The sequence below is a fragment of the Equus caballus genome, unplaced genomic scaffold (assembly GCF_041296265.1).
Source record: "Equus caballus isolate H_3958 breed thoroughbred unplaced genomic scaffold, TB-T2T haplotype2-0000490, whole genome shotgun sequence".
NCBI lineage: Eukaryota > Metazoa > Chordata > Mammalia > Perissodactyla > Equidae > Equus > Equus caballus.
The window spans coordinates 83952-102129 of record NW_027221894.1 but is presented as its reverse complement, the minus strand read 5'-3'; the positions used below and the strand labels follow the sequence as shown (position 1 = coordinate 102129).

General features: G+C 43.3%; 1 long non-coding RNA gene across 1 annotated transcript; it reads right to left on the bottom strand.

Annotated features, from left to right (window-relative positions):
* Window positions 1–1235: 1235 nt before the first annotated feature.
* LOC138922138 (uncharacterized) lies at window positions 1236–15076 on the bottom strand. Its single transcript, XR_011435214.1, has 3 exons — window positions 14935–15076; window positions 13767–13917; window positions 1236–2643 (listed from the first exon to the last, which is right to left on the bottom strand). It is a non-coding gene; the product is annotated as an uncharacterized lncRNA (long non-coding RNA).
* Between the last annotated feature and the right edge of the window lie 3102 nt (window positions 15077–18178).

The following is an 18178-nucleotide window of genomic DNA, read 5'->3' as shown; positions in this document are numbered from 1 at the left end:
TTTTAGGTTAGTGTAGGTGGAATGAAATCTGTTTCTGATAAAGCTAGACCTGCAGGGGCTGTGTAGTGGACCCTTTCCTTGGGTGGGTTGCCTTCCTCTTCATCATTTGCGTTGATTTGACTTGTGTGCTGTCATGTGCCTGGGAGGGTCATTATGAGGGATGGTCTTCCGAAGCTGTGACAAGTCAGCTGCAAGGATGTCGTTGAGTATTTGATTTGTTACACGATGTAGTTTCCTCTTATGAAGACCAAGGGGGAGAGAGTTCTCTGATAGCTTTTATTTTTATCTTAAGATGCTGACTCGTGTAACTGATTGGATCGTCCTGTTTTTGTTGGCTGCTAGAATTCTTAGAGCCAAACCTCTGACCTTCCTCGAGCAAATGTGCAGAATTTTATAGAATACATTAATTTGGTGCATGAACCTACTCCCAGGACAGCCTCTCTTTCCTGCATTCAGCGTTCTTTTGTCCCATTTTTCTCTTTCTGCTCTTAGGTATGTCATTTTATCTTGTTGTGGTATATGTACTTATGTACGTTTCACTGGATCCTTTCTGAAATTAGATATAGCTCTGAATAAATAAATAATGAGTGGCACGAGTGATCTGCTCTCAGACGTTACAGCTGCTCTTAGTAAATGTTGGGTTCCCACATTACTGATGTACAAGAGGCCTGTGGATTTAGTATGGACAAATGCCTTATGGTTTAAGAGAAAATTCACATTATTTTGGTTTAAAGTGGCACATTAAGATTTCTGCCAAAAGGCAAGGAGCACTTCCCCCTTAATAAGCCCCCTCCCCTTGCCCCCATCCTGTGTTTAGGAACCTTTTTGAGTTGACTGCTGACCTTGGTGCCTCTTCTGAAAGGATTATTTAGATGTTCAGTTCAGTTAAACCAGCATTTTCTATATAGTCTGCCACGTGTGGAAAACAGTGTTAAACTCTCTCTGATGCCTGAAGATCAAGCAGTGCATTCTCTGCCCTCAGGGAGCATTCCATCTACTTGGAGAGATGAGCCCGCCCCCCCCCCCCCCGTTTTTTTTTTGGTGAGGAAGATTAGCCCTGAGCTAACAGATTTGGACAATAGTGAGTTTGGTTAGAAATTTGTTTCCTTCCTCCCTTCTATTTAGATATTTTCTGGAATTCATAAAATGTTCATCGACCATTTCCTCCCCAATTTGTAAAACGTTATTTCTGTCATACCTTATCTAAATGGACTCATTTTAAAACAATGAAAAGATATGTTATATATAAGGTCTGATTTATTCAATGGAAAGGCATTTATTACTATGTTACTTTGTTACCGAGACTAATTTAGGTTTTGTTACAGGAGATAGCTTTTCCAAGACTAAAAAACAGCGCAATGTCTTCATTTCTCTTAAATCATTTCGTTTCCCTGACAGTCATTTTACAATAAAAAATATGTGTATCATTCAGTCTCAGATGTAAGTGGTCCCTGGACTCTGTCCAGTTTAAATACTGGGTAACTCATTAGGGACTCAGTTTTTTAAATAATATTTTTATTTTGAGTGTTAATATTTCAAGCACTTGTTTTATTCTTAATTTCTACTTTGATTCTTAACCATTTCAGTAATATATTTGTGGTTTAACTTTTGTTACCATTTTCCCAACCCTATTTAATTAGTCTTAAAATAAGTCTGTAGCAAGTTAAACATTTAAAAATAATCTTAAAATTATAAAAGTAATATGACTATGTGATAGTACAGAAAAGAAAAAAATTCACCCCAAATATTATCTTCACATCCACTGTGATGATTTTGGTGTATTACTTGCTTTAGTTTTTTTAGTATGCACTTTAAGTATAATTTTAGATTGTTATAATGATGTACATATAGTTTTAAATTTTGGCTCTTTTCGCTTTGTATAATTGTATAAACACATAGCCATTTTGCTCCATAATTCTTTACTGTGTTTCTAATGTATTCTTAGTTACGGAGTAATATTTTGCTGGATGGATATTGGATAAATGACTCAATTGCTTCCTTATTAGTGTACATTTAGGTTTCTCTAACTTTTCACCATTGTAAATAACATGGTACTAAGTATTTTTGTGCCTCTACTGTAGTTTGGATTATTTCTCCAGGGTAGATTTCCAGAAGTGGGATTTCTGGATTGGAGGAGAAGTAAAGAAACCACTATTACTGGTAATAATAATAATGGCTGACATTTATCGACTATGTATAAAATGCCAGGCAGTGTTTCCAAGTGCTTGATATATATCACCTAATTTTCATTGTCGTAACAGCTTTTGAGGTAGGTGCCATGTTGTCCCCATTGTGTCTCTGTAGAAATAAAGGCACTGAGAGGTGAAGTGATTTACCCAGGATCTCTCACAGCTCACAGGTGGTGAAAGGAGGCTTTGAAACTGGGATTCAGACTTGGAGCCGCCTGTCTCCAGAGCGTGTGCTATCAGTTTCTGGTTGAAGCTCGCAGATGTCATCATCTGAGTCATGAAGCGTGCACGGCCTTGTTAGGTGCACGCTGCCTGGTCTTCTCATGTTGCTCAGTAGGACTGGGAGTTTCTTGTTTGATTCTGATGGTTGTGTCCCTGCGACATGTGGTGGTGGTCTTGAAAACTCTATGCTGGAAACCTTAGTCGGTGGATCTCGCAATTACTTAAGAAAGCCCTGCAGTTAAAAACATAGTGGGGTCAGAAGTCAGAGCAGACGGTGAGTCATTCAAACAGCTGTTCTCACCCACTCCCCTTGTTTGCTGGCAGAATCTCCATCCCACTACAGAGAATCTCTAACATTTTTGCCTGTTGGCTCGTGAAAGGCTTGCATAGAACTTAGAGTGGCATTAACATAGCCATTCTCAATAAGCAATAGTGATTTATGTTTTATTTTACTTCTAAGTACAAAAGGCTTGACTTTAGGATAAGTATGTAGGGGTATGTATGTATTTGTATAATTTCTTTTATGCTGAAGCAGTTTTTTTTTGAGGACCAAAGTAATTTCCTAATATATAAATGATTGCCAGTTTTAAACAGCAAAATATTTTCTCATTCGTTTGTAATACTGAGTTGGTCTATTTAGTAGATGCTAGTCTTGTATTTCTATTCCAGAAGACTACTTATTACGTTATTCCCTCAATTAACCTAAGTCAAGTTCAAGCTTTGGTGATGGTTAGTTATAATATTTTTGTGTGTGTGTGAGGAAGATTGGCCCTGAGCTAACATCTGTGCCAGTCTTCCTCTATTTTGTATGTGGGATGCCACCACGGCATGGTTTGCTGAGCGGTGTGTAGGGCTGTGGCTGGGATCCAAACCCACAAACCACGGGCCACCGAAGTGGAGCACAAGAACTTAACCACTACACCACTGGGCTGGCCCCAGTTATAATCTGCTTTTCATATAAATCTTCAAAGGCAAAGTTTAAATAAACAAATAAAAAACAAATAAAGCCATCGTTTAAAAAAATCATTAATGGCACATTGTACCTTTTATAGCTTCTTTTATAGTTATAGGCCCTCCTTTGAAAAATACAAAGCATTTTAAGTGAATAATCATATACAGAAAAATCATAATACAGATATATTAATATCCTCTCAATAAAGTTGAAGTCTGTGCTGTAAAAAGCCTTGCTGAAAAAGTGAAGATTTACTTTCCATCTGAGCAACAAACCTATAAATCTTGACTCCTTGATCTCGCTGGAGAATTCTTTCTTTCTCTGTTTAGTGAGAAATAGGGCCCAATTTAATGGAACCTTTGCTGCCTCCAACTTTTCTAGAATGAGGGATGGCTTTGGTGGTTGAATTTGTTAAGAATGAGACTTCCTTTCCCCCATTCCTAAAAGACCTGGGAGTTCCCGTCTGCTGCCGGGCACGGGGCTCCGGAAGGTGAGTTTGGGGCCACTACGTATGATGGTGCAAGATGTGCATTGTACAGCGAAACCAGATAGAGTCTCCATTTCCTAACGTGTGCAGAAGAACTGTCTGCTCCCCAGGCTAGGCATCTCTGGGTCTGTAATCACTTGGAAAGGGTGCCTGAATGTAATGTGTACAAGCGGGAAAGGGACGATAGCAGTAGGCTGTATTTCTGAGACTCACGTTCTTTCCCATACCATCACTGCCCTCCTTGTCCTGCGCCTGTGTGAGCAGCTGACACATAATTTATGTCTTAGTTGCTGAACCGAAGACCAGTTATCCATTGCACATCATGTCGGCAAACCTTACGACTTCCCTGGAGAAGTGAACACTTATTTGCAGTTGCTTTTCAATGTTCATCTTCTACGTTTTGGTCATTATAAATGTGAGTGGGGATTTAGTGCCCTGGAGCCATAAATCTTAAATATTTCAAACTGTATTTTTAATAGGACAGTCTATAGTCAGCACTACTCCTGGACAGTAAAGTTCTTAATCTAAAAACATTTAAAAAGGTGTATTCACTTAGTTATCGAATTGCCATAGGGCGGAAACTGTTTGATTCTGATAAGTATATATACCATTTCTTTTTTAATCCAGTAAATTTTAATCCATTTCTCTTTTTAATTAAATAAATTACCTTTCAGTTAAATTAGTCACTGGACATTTTCTGGCTGAATAAGGCACTTCCTGACACCGTCCGGATTTGACGGGAATTGAGACATAGTAGGAGTTTTGGTCATACTGTTTGCCTTTTTTGCTCCCTAGAGTAATGAGGTGGATTTGCCATAGCAAATGGTTTGCATAAGTATATATAATTGTCGTAGAGTTTGAGATTAAGAAGTTTTTGCTTTTATTTTAACACTTAGATGTTTTTCTACATTTCTGTTTAGAAAGAAGATAAATGTTCTCTTTAGATCAGCGTGGCAGGGATCTTGAATTGCCGTATGATCCAAGTATAGTGCCTAAGGCTTCACAGCTGCATGAATCTTCTGTTTCTACAGGCTTTCATCGAGGAGATTCCACGTTGTCCCTGGAGAATTTTTTCTCCATAGTCCTTTCTCTCAGGGAATTCATCTTTATGTGTGAACTAGGTCCCTTTGATTTAGGCCTATTTCTTAGTCTGGTCCCAAGAGAGATAAATTAGGATTAGGTTGTTACTGTTTGTAAATTAGTAAGATTATAGTAATCAAAATCTCTTCCCTGCCTCCCCCCATATTAAATAAGGACATTTGATTTATGTGAGAAGCACTCATCTCAAAAAAAGAGAGAGGGTAATTGCTACCAAAGACAGAATAGTTTCCAAATGATCAGTAATAGCTCCTCTTTGTGAAGAGCTAGTTTGGCCGTAAAGGACAGATCCTCTTCCAGTTTCACAGATTGGTTGATTTTGTCTTTTCTGTCCGCTGTTAGAGGCTTCTTCTACAGGTGGAGTAATACTAGCTAGAAGACTAGATGGTGCTTTATTTGGAAGCTTTTGGGAGTAAGTGACAGAAAACTCAACAGAAGCAGCTTGAACACCGGGGGCGTTTCTTATCTCACATAACGAAAGGTCTTGAAGTGGGAGTTTCCAAGGCTGGTTGGTCCAGCAGCTCAGTGACTTCAAGTCTTTATGTAACTACACATCCAGAGACGTGAAAAAGAGACTGTACCCGTTCTGTGTTCTTAAAGCCTGAGGAAAACTTTCCAGAAACTACGCCTCCCATCTCCCAGGCCAGAATTGTGTCCATGCCTAAACCAGTGGCTTGGTCGTGGAAATACCATCACTGTGATGAACTCTGACCCAACATAATTCACTCTGGACTGGGGAGGAGTCTCGCCTTCTCTGGAGGTCATGACAGCACAGGAGGGTGAAAAAGACTAGAGTTGTGTTAGCTAGGAAGAAGAGGAATGGTTTTTGCGTGGGCCACACAGGTGGGAAGGGAGTTCAGAGAAGATGGCCTGGAACATTTCCTGTCTGCACGTTAGCAACTGCATTGAAGAATGTTGCTGTAAAGTATATACCACTGACATGGGGAAAAATTAGCTTAACAAGGCTGTAGAAAAGAGTAAACCATCTTATTTTTGGATTGGCTTAGAGATGACTTTGCCTAGGAGCTGAGATGTAAATGTGGTTTTTTAGGGTCCCAACAAGTTTTAAGAAGCTATTAGTAGGTAGTTTTCTCACTCAGGTTTTCTCTCAGTTCTGTGTAAACCAGCACAAGCAGGGGCCTGAGTGTTTGAGAACAACAGCGTGTGGTCTTTCTCTCTCTCTAACTCAGTTTTCAGCACAGCTAATGCTACTGATGAACGTGGGAGTGTCACAGCAGTTCTTTTGTTGGCTATTCATTTTGATTTTACTGTCTTCTTGTTTTAGACAATGAATTTGCTGGTCAAACTTAGAAGGAGTTTTATTTCTTAATGTTTACATATCATAAGTTTTTTTTTTGAGGAAGATTCATCCTGACCTCACATCTGTTGCCAATCCTCCTCCTTTATTTTCTGCTCGAGGAAGATTAGCTCTGAGCTGACATCTGTGCCAGCCTTCCTCTACTTTGTATGTGGGATGTCTCCACTGCTTGGCTGAGGAGTGGAGCAGGTCCACACCTGGGATCCGAATCCACGAACCCTGAGCCGCTGCAGTGGAGCGCACGGAGCTTTAAGCACTTGGCCACAGGGCCGGCCCCTACGTATCTTAAGTTCTATTATTTTGTTTTAAAAGATTCAAATCTCCTCCAGGCCAAAGAGAAGCGATTCCTGGAAGGTTCAGAATTTTTGTACCCGCTTTGGAGGGGGACAGCCTGGCAGTGGTCTAGGCTACAGTGGGAGGGGGAGGATGTTAAAGTCTTCGGATTTTTCTGTGGGCCAAGTGAACGCACTTGGAGTAGATTCTGCGTGTGAGGATGAAGTACTCGTCCTGCTGCTGGTGCTGTAAGTGGATGAAAATGAGGGCATCTTTTCATTGTGTTGTCCTCGCTCATTATTGGCAGACGATAGCAGTGCTTACTGACTGAATTCCCATTTAGTTTTAGTAGCTTTTCTGGCGATTCAGTCTTTCTCTACTTTTTTTTTTTAAAGATATGCTATCATGTTGTGTACAAATAATGTGATTTTGTCTCCTCCTTTCTAGTTAGACTTTTTGTTTTCTGCCTCACTTCATTAACTAGAACAGAACAATGTTCTGAATTCTCATTGATAATGAGTGTTATCATGTTCCTGTATTTGAGGTTAGTTAAAAAGCTTGACATGAGGGGACTATGAGGTGGCTTCAGTTTATGGATAATAGGGCTAAAGTTTCCTTGCTGATATAATGAAAAATGGAAACCAGTGCTAAAGTAAGAGCCAAAGAAGAAAGGATATTCAAGATATAGTAATATAGAGAATTAATGATCACGAGGATGGACTAGAACATAATGGAGATGAGCGTGCATTGATCACGTGAAAGGAAGAACCAAGTCTGTCTTGTCTTCTTTGGGAAAAAACTATCATCACTAGAGCCATCTCATGGAAATGTCCGGGAAGCATTTATCTGAACTACAGGCAAAACATCTGACTCGACAGGATACGATTCTGCAGGCTGGGGAGGCGCTAGTGAGACACACACAGGAATCTGTCCCTCTGGCTCCAGAGCAGTGGGCGGTCTGGAGCCTTCTTGCTGGGCTCTTCTGCCGGTTTTGGTGAAGGTTGTCCTTGTGGATTTCCTGTGCATAAAATCCTTGCCCTAATTTCAACTACCTGTCCTGTAAGGAAACTGCAGCTGCTTCCAGGAGAGTCTATACTGTGGGGTCGGGTCCTAGGTTGGTGTATAAAGACAGAATCACATATGGCCACAATTTTTGAAAGACCCCCCAAATCGCCCATAAAGAATCACGTATGGGATTTTGTGCCTCTTATTCTGTAGAGCAATATGTAGTTATGGATGTGTAGTATCTGAACTAAGGTATAGTACAGAATAAAGTATGTGCATGTAAAATACAGTTTTAGAGTGTTTTAACTGATATAAGAGAGTATCTTGAGTTTGTGTAAACTTGTGAATGGTATCATTTCACTGTACCTTCTGTAAGATACTAGAATAAGAAATTGAAGAATATTTTGAAATTTTCACGTGGCGACAGGAACTCTTTTATGTTTTAAATAGAGCATATTATATATTTCTGTGTGTGATTACTTTGAGAAAATTTAGTTTCTTAAAGTTTTAAAGATAGAAAGCAGAATAAACATGTGGCTATTTTGAAGTTAACATTTATTTATCCTGATTATTTTTAAAGTCAGTTTTAGAACGATAATTATAATGCCATATTGAATGCTTTATTTATTTATTTATTTTTAAAGATTGGCACCTGAGCTAACATTTATTGCCAATCTTCTTTTTTTGATTTCTTCTTCTCCCCAAAGCCCCCCAGTACATAATTGTATATTCTAGTTGTCCAGGTCCTTCTGGTTGCGCTGTATGGGACGCCACCTCAGCATGGCCTGAGTGGTGCCATGTCCACACCCAGGATCCAAACCGGCCAAACCCTGGGCTGCTGAAGCAGAGCATGTGAACTTAACCCCTCGGCCGAGGCTGGCCCCTGGATGCTTTGTTTTTAATCTAAGTGCTAGCCATATCTTTTTGACACCGGATGGGAACGTAGAGATGGGCATTCAGCCTGGTAATTATTCTCATAAATACGTAGGAAAAGTTCACAATTGCTGTTTTTTTCTTGCGTGTGGCTTGAGACCTGGGGGATTTTATCCTCCAGTCATTTCCGAAGAGAGACTAACTGGGGATTCTGACCTTTCCTGCTTGCCTGGCACCCCTCCTGAGCATCCAAAATGGGACCTTCAGGCCTAAACTGTTTGGTAAATGTCTGGTTCTGGTTTGTCTAAGAGTGAGACTCTTTGAGCAGCAAGGACTTCTCGGAGAGGAAGTTCGTCTTTGTAATGTCTGGGGGATCCACGCGGCTGCTGATGAAGAAATCACGCAGGTAAAGAACTGGGATCCTGACATTGGCGAGAGAAGCTCTCTACACCTTCCTTTTAGTGCCACGGGCCCTGCTCTGGTCTGCGGAGCCACAGGGAGATGGAACTTGTTTGTCCTCGGAGGATGACGTAGTGCAAACAGTTTTAGACATGAAAGAGTACAGGCAGGCATGTACTTTGGAAAGATTGCTTAAGAGGGCATTCTTTGATGAAGGGCACAGCTGGTTGTTTTTCTCTCAAAAATAGGATAGCAGTGGGAGTGCGCAACTGATGTTCCCACTTTATCAGAGAGAAGCCCTTGTCCCCAGCCTTCATGGTGACTTTATATTATGGGGATTTAGGACATCCACTTTCTTCATTTTTAAAAATTTAACTTTGGGGCCAGCCCAGTGGCGCAGCGGTTAAGTGCGCACATTCCGCTTCGGCAGCCCGGGGTTCGCTGGTTCGGATCCCGGGTGTGGACATGGCACCGCCTGGCAAGCCATGCTGTGGTAGGCGTCCCACATATAAAGTAGAGGGAGATGGGCAAAGATGTTAGTTCAGGGCCAGTCTTCCTCAGCAAAAAGAGGAGGATTGGCGGCAGATGTTAGCTCAGGGCTAATCTTCCTCAAAAAGAAAAATTTAACTTTGCTTTATAATACGATACACAGTCCTCATTCAAATTTTGCCAATTGTCTCAACTTTCATTTTTTAAAAACAGCTTTACTGAGGTATGATTGGCATAAAATAAGCTGTACATATTTAATATATGCAGTTTGATCAGTTTGGTATATACCTATAAAACCATCACCATCAAGATAATGAACATATCCGTCACCCTCAAAAGTTCCTTCATGCCCCTTTGTTTTTGCTTTTTGAGGAATATTAGCCCCGAGCTAACTGCTACCAATCCTCCTCTTTTTGCTGAGGAAGACTGGCCCTGAGCTAACATCATGCCCATCTTCCTCTACTTTATATGTGTGACACCTACCACAGCATGGCTTGCCAAGTGGTGCCATGTCCGCACCCGGGATCCGAACTGGCAAACCCCGGGCCGCCAAAGTGGAACGTGCGCACTTAACCACTGCACCACGGGAACAGCCCCCATCATGGCCCTTTGTGATACCTCTCTTATGTCCTTCTCCAATCCGTCCGTCCATCCCCAGGCAACCATGAATCTGCTTTCTGTCACTGTAGATTTAGTTCACATTTTGTAAAATTTTATATAAATGGAAATATGCAGTCTGCGTGCCCTTTTTTCTGGCTTTTTTTTTTTTCCAACTCAGCATACTCATTTTGAAATTCATCTATGTTGTTGGACCTATGAATAGTTCACTCGTTTTTATTGCTTAGTAGTCTAATGTATGGATATGCCAAAACTTGGTTATCCATTGACTTGTTATTGGACATTTGAGTTGCTTCCAGTGTTTGGCCATACAAGTCTTTGTATGGACATATGCTTCCATTTCTCTTGGTAAATACCTGGGAGTAGAGTGACTGGATTGTAGGGTAGGTGTATGTTAACTTTTAAAAAAACTGCTCAACTGTTTTCCAAAGTGGTTGTATTATTTTACATTTCCATCAGCAGTGTTTGAGAGTTCTGACTGCTCCACATCCTGGCCAGTCTTTTTAATTTTAGCCATTCTAGTAGTTGTGAAGTGGTTTCTCAATGTGGTTTTAATTTGCATTTTCCTAATAACTAATAATGTTGAGTATCTGTCTATGTACTTTTTGGAAAATGGCCTCCTTTTGAAAACATGAAAGAGAAATGTTGATCAAATCTTGGTTTTCTTGTAAAATCTGACATTTGTCCTTGCCTATATGATGTGAGTGAAAAAAAGAGAGAGGTGAGAAGGGCAGGTGTGACTAGACCTGGCCCTCTCTTACTGAAAGGAGATTCAGAAGTACAGCCTAGAAATAGGGTTGTCGAGAGGCTACACAAGGTAAGGAAATCAGATGAAACAAGGAGAGTGGAAGGGAAAGATTAGGGCCTGTGACCACTAAAGGAAGTTTGTAGTATCAGATTCTCTCATTTGCTTTTTTTTTTCTTTTTTGGGGGGCAGTGAGGAAGATTCACCCTGAGTCAACATCTGTGCCCATCCGCTTCCATTTTATATGTGGGACACTGCCACAGCATGGCTTGATGAGTGGTGTGTAGGTCCTTGCCCTGGATCTGAACCTGCGAACCCTGGGCCACTAAATAACCACTGTGTCACTGGGCCGGCCTCTCATTTTCTTAAAACCACATGTTCTTTATTCCAGATTACAAATCTGAATGAGACTTCTACTAGGAAAGTGCCTTTGAAAGTATAGAGTATAGATACTGCTCCTGCTTTCTTCCTACTTCCTTATTTCTTCCTGCCGTCTGAGACTTCTTTGAACCTGGTTTTTTGAACGTCTCCAGGGGCCTCATAATTGTCATGTGTGATGACTTGTTTTCAAGCTCTCATCTTAGATTTTTCTGTGGGATGCGGCTTTCTTGACCTCCTCTCTCTTCTTGAGACTCATCTCCTTGGCCTTAGTGACACCACTAAATTTTGGGTTTTTTTTTTTGCTGCTTCTCTGATTTCTTTGAGGATTTCACTTGTTTCATGAACCTGGGTTTCAGGGAGGGCCATACTCAGTGTGCTGGTCCCATTTTGTTTCTTTGCACTGGAATCTTTGCACCTTGCGTGGATTCAGCCACGCTTGGTGAGCAGAGGGCTTCCCTTCCCATCTAGAACTCAGGTCTTTGTGTGCTGACTTTTAGTATTTTTTTTCTGGGTATCACCTTGGTAACAACCCATCTGAAACCACATTTGCCTCCTGTGTCCCTAGATGACTCCAGACTTGCCTCTTCCTCTCATGGTGCTGCCATTCTCTCAGGCTCCCACTGTTGAGTCTACCCTGTCATCCATGCTTCTTCCCTCTGCGTTCAGGTCTGTGAGACTTTGTATTATACCTCTCATCTCTGTCTCCATCTTTACCGTCATGCCACCATCATGCCAATTCAGGTTTTCATCACTCTCTGCTAGGATTGTGACAGTGGCTTCCTAACTGGTCACTTAGTGTCTGTCTCTCTCCTCTCCAGTCTACTCACTGACATCTCTGATCGATCGGTCTTGTTAGCTCACTGGGTTGTTCATGGTTTGTTTTGAAAAAGTCTATGATTTCTGCCAAACATGATTTATTTATCTGAAATTTGTTTTTTGGGTTCTCCTAATGTCATCCCTGACTACTTTACGGTCTTATGTTCTGTCACTCACCTACACAAAACTCTGCGCTACAGCAGAATTGGTCTCTTTATTATTCCCTGACTACCTGATGGATACACATGCCCACTGCTGCTACTCTGTGAAATCTGTTCCATTCTCTAAGAGATTTCTCATTCCTCCTCCCCATAGCTATGTCTTGGCCTTATTTCAAGGTTTTCCTGTTTCCAGTTCTTCCCTGAAGTCTTGCTTGGTCGTGTCATCTTTAAGTAATCATTCTCTCCTTTGAAATTATGGTCTGTGACAGGCAGTTGAACATTTTGTGTTATTGTTCATTTTTAAGGAACTTTTCTTCTCTAACCAGAATTCAATTTCCCTGAGTTCGAAGTCTCTAAGTCCCTGTGGTGTGCGTGCACTCTTCCAGATGCTTGAGTTATAATCGTAATGATGCCTTACAATAATTCTAGAAATAATGATGCCTGACAAAGGAAGAGGAAACACCGGGTTGTATGACTGCATTTGCTAGCACTGATATCTGGTGGAAACCAAAAGATTTCACTCATTCTGACTGTTGAGTGCCTGCCATGTGCCAGGTGCTCTCACGGATTCCCTCATGCTGAATCCTAGTGGTCTTTTGAGGCAGGTGTTGTTATCCCCATTTTACAGTTGGGGAAACTGAAGCTTACACCTGTGTATGCCCAGGGCTACGCAACTGCTTAGTGGCCGAGCTGGGATTAAAATATTTCCCCTGTCTGTCTGACTCCCAAACCTTCTCTTCCCTGTACCATAGTCTTTGCAGGCCTGGTTGGCGAGGCCTTCATATGGGGGTTATTCTGAGGTACTGTTAACACTCCATTTCTAAGATGTCAGATTATCTGTGGTAAATGTTTCAAGTACATGGGAATGGAATTAAGTTGAGGAGATAAAGCAATTCATTTACACCATTCACTCGTATTTACTCTCTTTTTCTCATTGACTCTCACGGTTTGTGCAATGTATAGTCCATTCAGAAGCCCTTTAAATAATGGCCAAGGAAAGTGCAGATTACGTATATAGGTTTCTGAAGGTTAGCCTACGCAAGTGGTTTTTGTCAGTTTGACAGGTAACTCGATTTCTGGTTGTAGGGCAGGAATTTTGAGAATTGAGGCTAGCTTCTCAGAGGAAGCTAGGCAACATTCTTAGGTTGAACTCAGTCTGCCCTTGAAAAGGTGGTTCAGTTATTTGATTAGGGGTGTATGGATTATAGGATGTGGTCAGTTTCCAAATGTAAGTACAAAAGAACGTGTCCTAGACTCACTTGAAAAAAAGTTCAATCTGTAGCTTCCCTCCCAAAAGCGTCATGTGAAATAAGATTATCTGTAGTATTTAGTGAGTATCAAAGAGTGAGGAAATATAAGTGAACAGTTTCAGCTGCCTGGGGGCAGAAGCAATGATTCATATATTTGAGATCTGCACCCCAGACCTTCCTGGTTTGTACTCAGTCAAGAAGAGAGGCATCAAGTAGGTTTCATGACAGAACAGAAAACAGTTTATTGATGGTGTGGGAACACCTTAGAAAGGAATAGAAATCATCAACTTTAGCACCCACCAGGGTCTGTGTGTCAGCATGCCTGGACCAGTTCAGAACAATGGCCCCCACCAATGTCTCAGTCTCTGGAGATGTCCCTCCTCTCACCAAGGTGCCCCCAGAACCCACCAGAACAGAAGGACTCCAGTGCCTTTAAGGGAACTCCAGCCCACGAACCCAAGCAGAGTCTTTCCAGACTGCATGCCCTCACCTTCTCGCTCTGCCTCAATGGGCTCTAGATGCTCCAGCTGGAATCCAGAGAAGATTGGCATGGCTCTCCATTTCTAAGCCAGACTGAAAGCTCCTGGAGGACGGAGACCACTTGGCCATTTTCAGCACTCAAATTTGACCCTCTACGTCACCTGGCGCAGGAAATACAAGTGGCCACATATAGTCAAGACAATCTAGAAGAAGAACAACCCCGGAGAGCTTCCACTACCAGATATGAAGCCTTAGTATAAAGCTACAGGCATCAGGGCAGCGTGCCGTCCTACTGCAAGGACAGCCACAAGGAGAAGGAAGAAGAAGAGAGAGTCCCCCTGAGACCCACAGACATGAACATTTGTATGTGACAGAAGAGTCAGGCCGAGCATTGGGGAGAAGACAGTCTTCTCAGTCAGTGGTCCAGGGGCACTGGCTATCCAGACGGGAAAGAATTCACCTTGACTCCTGCCTCACACCATAAACAAAGGTCAATTCCAGATGATTTTACATCCAAATGTGGATGTTTAAAACAATGGCATTTGTAGTAGATAATACAGGGGAATATTTTCATGACTTTGGGGCAAGCAAAGATTTCTTAGGCAGGTCAGAGGGTACACTAAACATAAACACAAAAATGTATAAATTGGACTTTATTATTAAGAACATCTCCTCGTCAAATGATATCTTCGAGAGAGTGAGAAGGCAAGAACAGAATGGGAATAAACACTTGCCATATTTTATCTGGAAAAGCCTCATGTAAGATACGTAACTAACTCCCGTAAATTATTAAGAAAACAGACAACCTACCAGAAAAAATGGGCAAAAGATTCAACTAGGCGTTTCACAAAGAAGAAAATTAAATGCCCAACAAGTATTTGAAAAGGTGCATAACATTGTTACTGGTGGGGAAAATGTAAATTAACACCAAGATGTGATACTAATGCACAATGACTAAAACAAAACCACTGAAAATATGAAGAGTCGGTGAGGATGGAGAGTAACTGGGCCCTCACAGACTGCTGAGGGTGTCCGCCACTTTCAAAAGCTCTTTTAAGATCTCCTGAAGATGGAGCTTCACATACTCTAGGTCCCCAAAATTCCTCTCTTAGATAAACACCCAATAGAAATGCCTACATATGTTCCTCACTGCGAAAGAACATTATCACTTAGTTTACCTATTTCCAAGTCCTCAGGACCTAATTCTGTGTTTTTATTGTTTTCCTTCTGGTCTGGGGCTTTTATACATTGCTGGGTGGTAGAGGAGTGGTTTTTTCGCATGGTGGTAGAATTCGGTTGCAGTTACAGCCCGTCGCCACTAGATGGGGGTCTAGTGCCGCGTGTTCTGAGCTCTCTGCCTTCGGGCAAGATGGCGGCGCCCAGTGCGCTTTGCTGGGTGGGGGTGGGGAGGTGGGGGCGGTTTCTCTTGCGCACCAATGTGGATTCATCAGTTTTGTTCCCTGGTCTCCCGGGGCCCTGGGTTTATGGGGTCCGCGCACACGGAGGCTTTCCCCCGTCAGCGGGTTTCCACTGTACCGGTGGACGGGAGTCCTAGGTGATCCCCCGTCATGCGTCCCCGCCCCCGCTCCTTCCCGACCCGTGCAGCGATCCCGGTTTCTAGGGGAGGGAGCAAAGTTCTCTCCTACCCCGTTCCAGCTCCTCCGAGGTGGGCAGCAGGGGGTCCATCCTCTGTCTTTTGATACTGTAGGTCTCTGAGTCCTGGCATTAGGTTCATTAGCTGCAATTCAGGGTTTTTTTGTCAGTCCTTTGTTGTACTTTGGAGGGGAGAGAGTCCCGGGTCAGCTCACCCCGCCATTTTGCTCAAATCCTACGTGAACAGACTATTTTCTTAACTAAACAAGCTTCCAGCTGACGCCCCCACTGATTCTGAGGGGGCTTCTTTCTCAAACTCTCAGAGCCACCCTGGCCGGAATGAGACCGCTCTTTCTACTGATGGACTTACGCCGACTCTTTCTGCCTCCAGCGTCCCTCATGTGTCGGACAAGTGGGCGGGCGGTTCGTGCCTTGACTTCCCTCCGGACCAGGTGGCTGACTGCGTTCTTCCTTCTCAGCATCACCACCATGAGGAGAGGTCCGCCCTGAGCCAAGGTGAAGGGCGCAGCCCCGCACCTCTGAGACCTGACTGCCAGGCGTCCCCCACACAAGTGCCAGACCCGCCCTCCCCGAGGCCTGGCCCCCAGGGACCGGCCACCTACCCGTGTCTGCTCGCTCAGGGTTCCTCTGCAGGATGGCTAAGCCTGTCCCTAACCCTGACCCCAACCCCTAATTAAGGATGGTGCGTTGTGCTGCATGTTCTAGATATCTCACTCTGTCAATTATTTGGGACTAGGAGAGACTAGTTCTCTTCCTATTACTTTTCTGTTTGTTCGTTTGTTTTTCCAGCAAAATCTCTATAAAATAGTCAATACGCTTATGCAATGAAGTTCCACCTCATATTGATCAGAGAGAGGCTGGGTCCAGCCATCTGTGCCTAGAATAGAGTCTGGGGCCTGATAAAGACGTGTGAATGAATGGGACCTAAAAGTGTGGGGGGAGCACACACACGGGCCCCCAATGCCCAGGAGGTTCCAGGCAGACACAGAGCAAGGTCAAACGCCACAAGAACAGGCCTGGCTTGTCTGAGGACTGCTGGGAATTCCGTGTCACTGAAGCCAAGTGAGCAAGGGAGAGACTCCTGGGGGATGAGAACACTTGTCGGCCATTGTGCAGCCTGGTTTGACTCTGGGCGAGATGAAGAGCCAGGGGAGGGCTGGAGTAAGGAGGGGCGCCATCCCACTTACTGTGGCCCTGGTGCTGTGAGGCAGGAGCAGGGGCCAAGTCAGAAGCAGGGCCAGCCAGGAGGCCACAGGAGTGACATGGGGAGCTCAGGCCGGGGTGTGAGCGGTGCAGAAGGCGACACGTGCTCAGGGCTGAGATGTGCATTTGCAGGGAGAACCAGGGCTGGCTCTGCAGGCATGTGACTGTGCTGTCATACGAGGCCCCTCGCTCAGGAGAGCCTGGTGCTTGCTCTCATGCTCTCCTGCTGCCATCCTGAGGTGCCGTCCCCCAGCTCTATCGTGTTATCATTGACATGTAACATTGGGTGAGGTTAAGGACTGCGAGGCCGTATTTTGACACACGCACATATTGTGAAATGAATTCAACAGTAAGCTTAGTGAACACCTCCCTTTCCTCCCATATTTACCTTTGTGTGCGTGTGAGGTGGGAACATTTCAGATCCGCTGTCTTATCAACATTCTAGTGTATCATAGAGTATTGATAACTGCAGTGATCATTCTGTCGAGTCGATCCCACAATTTATTCATCTTCTAAAGGAAAGTGTGTACCCTGTGTCCTACATCCCCCCACTGCCCCCACCTCCCAGCCCCCGGCAGACGCCATGCTGTTCTGTTTCCATGAGCTTGGCTTTTTTAGAGTCCACACTTAAAGAAAATGTAAGGTAAGAAAAACCCACATACTTACGTTTCAAGTCCTCTCCATAACGGGACTTTGGCTGACTTCTCAGGGGCTCTGATTAGGGGCATGCTGCTCCCCAGGCACTGGGAGACTGGAAGGAGAATTCCTCCTCACAGTCAAAGGACCACTTTGGCTACTTTCTCACTCACATCGTGGTTGTACATCTGGAAGTAAGCCGATTAAGTGTTTCTTCTCAGGAATATCTATCAGCCTCTTGTACATTTTGTCAGGATTAATTTCTGTGAAGGTAGAGAATGTAACCTGTGTGTCCATGCACCGGAGGACATGTAGACTGCAGGGCAGCGCGAAGTGCTCCAAGCACAGGGATTGAGTCCTCTGCCCACCTCTCCGCACACTGAGTGACAGCAACACAGACCATCCTGGATGCATAAGACGTCTCGTCACGACTGAGTGATGGCACTCACATCAACCCACACCTGCTACTACAGCTATTATCGTATCTTTCTGACATTTTAGAAAACAATGGCCCTTTGATAATCAATGGGAATCACCCTTTCAAAGAGCCAGTGATGCCATGAACTTTAATGAGTGACATCCTTGTCCTGTTCCATCAGTTTGTTCCCTGTGATTAGTTTGGGTAATCAGACACTGAGTCACACTTTTTACTGAATAAAATGTGTGCAAACAAGAAAATTGGTTGTTTGTTCTAAAAATAGCATTTGTGAACATATTGAAAAAGCAATAGCCAGCCTGGTGGCATAGTGGTTAATAACGTTCATGTGCTCCACTTCAGAGGCCCGGGGGGGTTCTTGGGCTCAGATCTGGGTGCAGACGTACCCATTTCTCATCAGCCAGGCTGTGGCAGTGACTTGCATGCAAAACAGAGGAAGCTTGCAACAGATGGTAGCTCAGGGACAATCTTCCTCATCAAAAAACAAAACAAATAAAACAAACAACCCCAAAAGAGGCTTCTAGACCAAAGTC